The sequence below is a fragment of the Capra hircus genome, chromosome 26 (assembly GCF_001704415.2).
Source record: "Capra hircus breed San Clemente chromosome 26, ASM170441v1, whole genome shotgun sequence".
Lineage (NCBI taxonomy): Eukaryota > Metazoa > Chordata > Mammalia > Artiodactyla > Bovidae > Capra > Capra hircus.
In genome coordinates, this window is record NC_030833.1 from 38585189 (window position 1) to 38592845 (window position 7657).

Sequence of the window (7657 nt, forward strand, 5' to 3'; positions counted from 1 at the left end):
TCATTGACCTCTGATGTTCATAGTCCAATTCCAGTCTACACTCAGGTGCCTCTCAGGGCCCTGGCTGACTTCCGTTTCCACTGCCCAAATGACCCTGACCCTCAAAGGCCACTGACAACAGTCTCACTGACAATCCTAACAACCTTTCCCAAGTATTATCTCAGGGTCTCTACCCTATTGGCCCCTCCAAATTCTCCTTCCTCACCTTTCTTTACCCTAGTTTTTCCTTCTTCTCTTCCAGCTTATCCTCTTGGCATCCTGTTAGCCTCTTTTATCTCCTTTCAAGCCCACAAACATGGTTTTTCTGAGCTCCATCCTGGCCTTTTACCCTTCTCACTCACACTTGGAAACATTCTCACAGCTTCAGCATCCCCTGTCATAAGGATGGTTGCAATTCCATCTCTGTTTTTAAGAGCTGCCATCCATTTGGACAGTTCCATAGGCACATGGAAATCGACATATCCAAATCCAAACTTCCATTAATTAGGCACATCTTCACTGACTGCTCACACTTACAGGTGCTTCACTAGTGGCCTTCTTGATGATTTCATTTCCTGCCATTACCATCCAAAGTCATTTAGCTTCAGCCTGACTCCTCCCTCAAGTCCCTCATCCAATCAGACAACAAATCCCAATGCATTTCCTATTTCTAGAGTTTCTCAGCCACCCACCTGCCCCTATTCTAACTTAGGTTCTCACTGCTTCTCTTCTGGGAACTATTTTACTAGCCTTCAAACTGGGACTAACCATGACGCCTCCAATACAAACTGATGTCATAGAGCACAGTTTCATCACATCATTCCCCCACTCAAGCTACTGTTGATAGTTATGCACAGCCTACTAACCAGACTCCTCAGCCCAGCATTCCAAATGCTCGCAACACGGTCCTACCTCTGCCACGCAGCCTGCTGTCCCACTCTCCTGCCTCAAGGCTCCTCACCCACCAGCTTGACCACGTTCCTCTCCATTCTTGGGTATGCTCATGTAGCCTTTCCTTCAAGTCTTAGTATAGGCTGAGCCCTACATCTCTGCCAGTTGAAACTCTACCAATTCTTTAAAGCTTTGCTCAAGACTCCTTAATTCAAGTTTCCCCATTTTTCCCCAGCTAGAAACAGTACATTCCTTCTCAAAAATCACAAAGCACTTACTCTGTGCCTCTGTAACAGTTCCTCCACGTAATCAAGTCTGTGGGGACCCCTTTTATGGGCTTCTCAGGTGGCACTAGTGGTAAAAAAAAAAACCCCGCCTGCCAGTGCAGGAGATGCAAGAGACGCAGGTTCAATCCTGGGTTGGGAGGACCCACTGGAGGAGGGCATGGCAACCCACCTCGGTATTTATGCCTGGAGAATCTCATGGACAGAGGAGCCTAGAGGGCGACAGTCCATACGGCCACAAACAGCCGGACACAAATGAAGCGACTTAGCATGCATCTGTCTTAAGCTCCCTACATGCTTCCCAAGCTTCTCAAAGGAAGGATGTACGTGTGTGATTAACTCACGTACATCCTTATACTGCCTTATACATAGTAAGATGAATGAGAGGCTGAAATATTCAAGTTAACTTTGTATCTAGCATATAGCACATAAAATAATGAAAATGTAGCTAAGATCATCAAAGCTAATTATACCAAATTCTTAGGAAGGCCTAGAAATTAACCATTTTTGCAGCTGCTCTTATTAGAAGAATATATGGATAATTTCAATTAGAACTGTAGGAAGATTATACATTATTTTTTCTTTTTCTTTTTTAAATTATGACAGTATGATAACACATTTACAAGAGACTTAGAAAACACATAATGAAGTTACAGATAGTTCCACTATATATTACATTTTTAAAGTAGATAAACTAAGATTTGTAACTGGAGTTTCATTATCAAACTCTCAAAAATAGAATGAATATGCAAAAAAGCAGTAGGGTACAGTAGATCTGAAAAGCACTGTGAACCAATTCAACATAATTAAGATTTATACAATTTTGACACATAGGAGGATATAAATTCTGTTCAAGTTCCCATAGACTATAAACTAGGAGACACTAGAACGTATCCAGAACTGTGTATCTTTTATCAGTTCCTTAAACTACACAGTTAGAGAAGACATTAAGGATCATTTAATTCCCCTCCTCCCAGGCCAATCACCAGTTCTACAGTTGAGAAAACTGAAGCTTTTAGAAGTTGTTCTCTTGGTCATATAAATTAGAAGTCAAAATATAACTTCCCATTTATTAAGGGCCTAGTGTACACAAGGTAATTTATATACATTATCCAGCGGTATTATCCCCATTCAGAAATGAGAACATTCAAAAAGGTTAAGTAACTTGCTACAGAGAGCCCTGCCTGTCAAGGACACAGCTGAGCTTCGGCCTCAACTGTCTGGCTGAGAAGTCGAGGCTTTTCCAATTTTTTTAAATTGGAGGATAATTGTTTTACAATACTGTGTTAGTTTCTTTCGTACATCAACATGGACATATGAGGCATACATATGACCCCTCCCTCTTGAACCTCCCTCACTGTGGCAAAGGCAAGACCTTTACCAGGTGTCCTGAAACAGCCTTCTACTGTTCCTTCAGTGAATAATTATGCCAACTAAGCAAGTGCATACACTTACAAGTTGTAAGCCATCTTACTTGAAATTTTGGAGGCATGAAAATTAAGCAACAGCTTCATTACCATAAAAGCTCTAAGGTTAATTACTGCCAACATTCTGACTTCCTTGTCAAAAACATCTTTAATCTGGAAAAGATACATGTTTTCCTGCTTTCTCAATTCTTAAATCAATTTTTTAACTTAAAATGCATTTGTCCAACCACATTCAATAAGTATGTGTTGATCCCTTGGATGTCCAAGGCACAGGGGAGGGTACAAGGTTGAATACGCATCATTTCACTCTAAAAGTTCACCAGTAAGAGGCAGAGAATCCGCTACCACAGGGACCACTCACCCCCAACTATGGGAGCGCTGGCTGACTCGAGGACTTCCAAACAAGAAGTCAAGGTGCTTGATTCTAATCCCAGCCCTGCTCCCTAGGCACATCATCCCACTATGCTTTAGTTTCCGAAGGCATAAAGGAACTGATAAAAAGGAAGGAATTATACCAAACAACTTTAAGGTCCCCTTTAGCTTTAAAATTCTATTATGTCTGAGCTCACTCTTGAGATTACACTACTACGGAAAGGGAACTTCTGGAAGCCCACTCGTCCCTGGCAGTAAATTAGGAAGAACTGGGTTCTGAGAAGATTCCTACAATGTAAAGCTATGCCTGCAAAGTTTGTTACTTATAATCAAAAAGTTTGCTAAAGCTTTTCCTGAAGGGAGGTAGTATGAAGCACGACATTCGACTCCTTCTTCCATTATACCACTGACATATTATAGTTTTAATTCTTTACAATCCATTGAAAGTATTCAAATTAAAATATACCTTAAAATAACTCCTTCTATCTACTCTCCTATGCAGTTAAGCTATGGACACTGACCACAACAGAGCTGAGGCCCCCGCAGAGACGGAAATCTTGTATTCAGTTAAATTAAGACACAGTATTAGTGCTACCTCCTAGGGACCATCCCAAACTATGCTACATTTGAGGTTGGTGTGCAGGCAGTGGGGAGGGAGGAATATAGAAATATCAGTATTTCAAATACCACTGGAAACATATAGTACTGTGGGAACTGACTTTGCCAATCTCCTTTCAATATCCTCAACTAGCACAGGTAATATTTTTAATCACCCATTAACCTCTACAGTTACACTTTCTCTTGACAAGGCTCCACATGCCTTATCTTTCTTCATACTCGGCATCTTAGGATATACAGCTCAAATCCACCTTGTGCTGTAATTTAACACCACAGAGGAGGAAATGAATCAACCAAAAGAAAATTGGAAGAAAAAAGTTAGAACTGTCCCATCTTAGTGCCTGGCCCACAAAAAGGTTACAGTTAAGTTCAACAGTCAAAGACAGACTCACCAAGAAATCAGGGAAAAGGAATTTATTCATTCGCTAGTCAACAAATCCTGAGTGCCTACTATGCCAGGCACTGTTCCAGGTACTAGAGTTACAGCAGTAACAAACCCTGCGAAAACTCCGGCCATAGTGTAGTTTACGTTCTAGCGCAGAGGGACAGGACTTAAAGAACACCCAAAGAAAATCCTTTCAGATAGTGATTAAGTTCTAGGAAGAAAATAAAATAGGCCTGGGGGTGGTCCCTGGGGTGAGGGGTGAGAGGCCACTTAAGTTAATCAAGAGGGCCTTGCTGAGTAAATGCTATTTGAGTTGAGTTCTAAATGATGAGAAAACTTTACTCAATCTTAAAAGCGTAGGGCGTGGTAGGAATGAGTCAAGTTAGTCTTTAAGGGTGGTCACAGTGGTCAAAAGTTCTGAATTAATGGTAAACTAGGTTCCTTGTAGGATTTGGCTTAAAAAAAAAAAAAAGCCCTAAACCTAAGCCTTTAAGTAGAACCCCTCTATTTAGCAACTACTTATTTTTAAGATCCACTGACTTTTAAACTTTCTGCTAATCACCCTGGCGGTACTTAAGCAGAGGCAATTACTCGAAGGATGCCTTCTAGTGAGTCCAAAACCTCACTTGACAGCTTGCAGATTCTAATGAGAGGACTCACACCTGCAGCGAACCGACTCATCAACTCAGCCAGGTGGAATCTCGCCACTCTTCTAAGAAGGGGAATCAAGCCTCGGGAAATCTGGGCAAACTGACACCCCTCCCCGCTAAAGTTCCCCCAAACTGCGGGAGTTGGGGCGGGGGGAAATAAACCCCACCCTTTTGCACACTCTTCCCCCCCCCGGCCCTCCAGGCGTCACCGCCGCGGAAGGGCCGCGGTCCCTGGGGCAGAGGCACACGGCGAGTACGCGCGGGGTGTACCGCGCATGAATCATCGGCGCCCGGTCCGCGGGGCGATGATTCATTCACCGTCCCGGAGCCCACGGCCACACGTTTCGGGCGTACGGGTACGGCCGCACACGCAGCTTCCTTAATATTAAACAAATGTTTCAAAGGACAAACGCCCGGAGCCAGAAATGTGTCGACCCAGGCCGGGCGGCGAGGAGGAAACAGCACGTTTCGGCCGCTGCCCGAGTGTCCCCGGGGTCGGGAGGGGAGCGCCGAGCACGTCCGTGCCCCCGGCCGCCGACCCCCTTCCAGTCCCCGTTCGCCACCGGCGCGCGGGCAGCACCCGCAGGGGGCGCGGCGGGCGCACAGGTGGGTCCCCGCCCGCCCGGCCTCCCGCCCCTCCCCGCCACTCGCGGAAGGCCGACGCGCCCTCGCCGACGCGCCGCCCGCTCGCCCCTTTCCTCTCCGTGACATCTTATATAATAACCCGAGCTAATCAAAACGGAAGCGACGCGCGCTGCCGGGGCCCGGTTCCCGGCCGCCACTGGGTGCTCGCGCCCCGAGCCCCCGGCCCCCGAACTAGGCGCCGGAGCGCGCGGCTCCGGGGGAAGGGCCAGAGCGCCGCCTCGGCTCGTCCCTCCTCGGAGAAGGCGCTGCCGCTGCCGGTCCCCGTCAGGAAGCCGCGAGCGTCACAAACTGCGTCAGCTTCTTCAAACACGTTTCACGGGCCCCCTCCAGCCGGGGAGCCGGCCGCCGGGGCAGCCGGGCCGCGGCCCGGGCTGGCTGGAGCCCCTCCGGGGAGGAGAAAGTTCCTCGGGGCCCTCCCCGCGCCCGCGCTGCGCCCGGCCCCGCCGCGCCTCCGGCCCCTCGCCGCGCAGCCCGCCCCGATGGCAGGTTGGGCAACTTGTGACCCCCGGGCGCGCGGCGGCCCCCTCCCGGCCGGCCCGGCCCCCCGCCGCTCGGGCGCCTCCCCCCAGCGCGGCGGAACACGGCGACGCCAGAAACTTCCCCGGGCCGCGCCGCGCGGGGCGGCCGCCCGGGTCCCGGCGCATCGCCCTTACCTCGCTCTCGGGAGGCCACGAGCCGGGCGGGCCGCGCGGGGCGCGTGGAGCGCGAGCGCGCGCGCGTGGGGAGGCAGCCGAGGGCGCCCGCGCCGGCGGGGGCGGGGCGGGGCCGCAGGGTGCGGGCGGGGCGGCGGGGGGGCGGCCGGGCGGGCGGGCGCGAGGAGAGCCGAGCCGGCGGCGGCGGCGGGCGCGGGGCGAGCGCGCCGAGGGGGCGGAGGAGTTGCCGTGGGTTTGTTTACGCATTGCTGCCCGGCTCGGGGCACAGCCCGCACTCCCTGATTGGACACAAACTGGGGCACAGCCTCTCGCCGCCGCCCGCCAGGCCTCCTCGAGCAGCCGCCGCGCAGCTCCCGGAGCGCCCGGCCCGGCCCGGCCCGCGGCGGCGTCCGGGCCTGGAGGGGACGAGCCGCGGCCGCGGCCGGGCGTGGGGCCCACACGTGGGGCCGGGGCTCGCAGGCGCCCACCTGTAGGGGCCCGACCTTGGCAAGGAGAAATTCGAAACTTCTGAGGCTGGAGTCGTCGTATCATCCAGCCATAGAAGCGTAGAAGGGGGCACTCCCCCCCCGCCCCCACCACCCTCACTCTCATACACAGATGGAAGACGGAGGACGCTTGCCCTTGATGGAGAGAAGAGCAGCTCAAAGGTTGATATGCCCCTTTGGCGATGGTCAAGCTGAGACTTCCTGTCTGAGCTGTCCCTGGGAGATCGCAGTTCCTTCGCCTGTCCTCAGCTTCTCTGTTGTAAATCTGTTCTCCAGGTAGCATTCAAGTAGCCATCCCAGAATTGACCTTGCCAAAAGACGCTTAAGATCCTCAGATGGCTCTTGGAGCCGCAAGTCCCATTTCCTTAGTCTCCGAAGCCTCTATAGCTGGGCCTCCACCTTTCAGCCTCTTTTCCAGTGCCCAACCCTCACCCCCCCAAACCCTTGTTACAAACCCTCAGATGCCCCTGTCCTTTCACAATTGATTTTGATCCCATTCTATGTTCTGCTAGAAAATTCATGACCCCCTCGACCTGTCCAGCTAGCATCCGCTCAGCTTGTCCACCATCTATCCCTGTGCAGCCTCCTGACCTCTCTGCAGCCTCCTGACTCCTGTGCAGAATCCTCCTGTGTGGCTGCCATCAGCCTGACTTGAGGGTCAGTCATGTGCCCACTCTGTGCCCCCACTAGGCTGTAGATTCTGAAGAACAGGAACCTGGTTTTATTAATAGCAGAACTCTGGGGATGGGAGACATGATGCCTGGAGAAAAAAATTAAGCATCTGCAACTCTGCGGGACAACAAAAACTCAGAAGAGTCTGTCAGGAGGGTCTCTTGATAGACCATCCACAAATCTTATCTTGCAAAAAGCAAACACTTCCAAAAACCCAGAATGTGCTCCCAATTTGTCTTTGTGTCTCCACCTCACCACACCTTGGCTAGGTGCCCTCTTTACTCATCAGGGCACATAATAACCCTTGGAGGAATAAAACTGAGGTGTTCCTTAAGCCGAGGCTCAAGGTGATCAAAGTGAGTACAGTAAATCATGGAGGAATAGATGTGAATGGCCACAAACCCAGTCGTTTTACAGATAATTCCCTCAACTCTGGCAGCCGCTGTGGATTTGTCCTTCTCCAGTCAAGCACTGGAGAAGTGGGCCCGGACTCTTCCTAACTCTTGGGATGGCTGGATTTCTTTCTCTCACTAGATGTGCTCTTTTCCCTGAGAAAGCTGTCTTTGAGCTCCAAGGGTGAGTCCAAGTGAAAATAA

General features: G+C 50.7%; 1 protein-coding gene across 2 annotated transcripts in view; it reads right to left on the bottom strand.

Annotated features, from left to right (window-relative positions):
• The window catches only part of PCGF5 (polycomb group ring finger 5), a 115040-nt gene extending 109036 nt beyond the window's left edge, over positions 1-6004 (bottom strand). Inside the window, exon 1 of one of the 2 annotated variants that reach the window (XM_018041378.1) lies at positions 5905-6004. The gene's annotated coding sequence lies outside the window, so the exon portion shown is untranslated. The remainder of the gene's footprint in view (positions 1-5904) is intronic. The other variant, XM_018041379.1, reaches the window with a different exon arrangement.